Source organism: Meleagris gallopavo, unplaced genomic scaffold, assembly GCF_000146605.3.
Source record: "Meleagris gallopavo isolate NT-WF06-2002-E0010 breed Aviagen turkey brand Nicholas breeding stock unplaced genomic scaffold, Turkey_5.1 ChrUn_random_7180001925046, whole genome shotgun sequence".
NCBI lineage: Eukaryota > Metazoa > Chordata > Aves > Galliformes > Phasianidae > Meleagris > Meleagris gallopavo.
Genome location: NW_011187466.1, coordinates 1 through 453, shown reverse-complemented (window position 1 = coordinate 453; position 453 = coordinate 1). Strand labels below are relative to the sequence as shown.

At 50.8% G+C, this 453-nt stretch overlaps 1 non-coding gene across 1 annotated transcript; it reads right to left on the bottom strand.

The window, feature by feature from the left end:
* Nucleotides 1–323: 323 nt before the first annotated feature.
* Nucleotides 324–396, bottom strand: TRNAA-AGC. Its single transcript has one exon. It is a non-coding gene; the product is annotated as a tRNA-Ala (tRNA).
* Nucleotides 397–453: the final 57 nt, after the last annotated feature.

The following is a 453-nucleotide window of genomic DNA, read 5'->3' as shown; positions in this document are numbered from 1 at the left end:
TATTGAATGATATTTCTTTCAGGGAAGTGCGAGAGCGCCATAAACGTCTGCTGGCCAGCTAGAGTTCTGAACTTTCGTATCTAATGAATTTTAATTATACATTATGGCTCCAAACGGGCATGGTACTCTTGGCACCATTGCCAAAGTATGAGATGATGCTGAGAAGCACTTTCTTTGCCAAAGATCCCATTCTGTACTTGATCAAGTTGCCTTCAGGAACTCTCTCCATCCTCTGTAGCCCAGCACACAGAGGTCCCCCGATGCAGCTCCAGAGGCCATGGTGTCCATTGTGCCAAGAATGCAGGCATGGGGCTGAAAAGCATTGGAGAATGCGGGCATCGATCCCGCTGCCTCTCACATGCTAAGCGAGCGCTCTACCACTTGAGCTAATTCCCCAGCACACAGCCTCCAACTCACCTCACCTCCCCTCAGCTCTCACCCACGTGGCCCTGC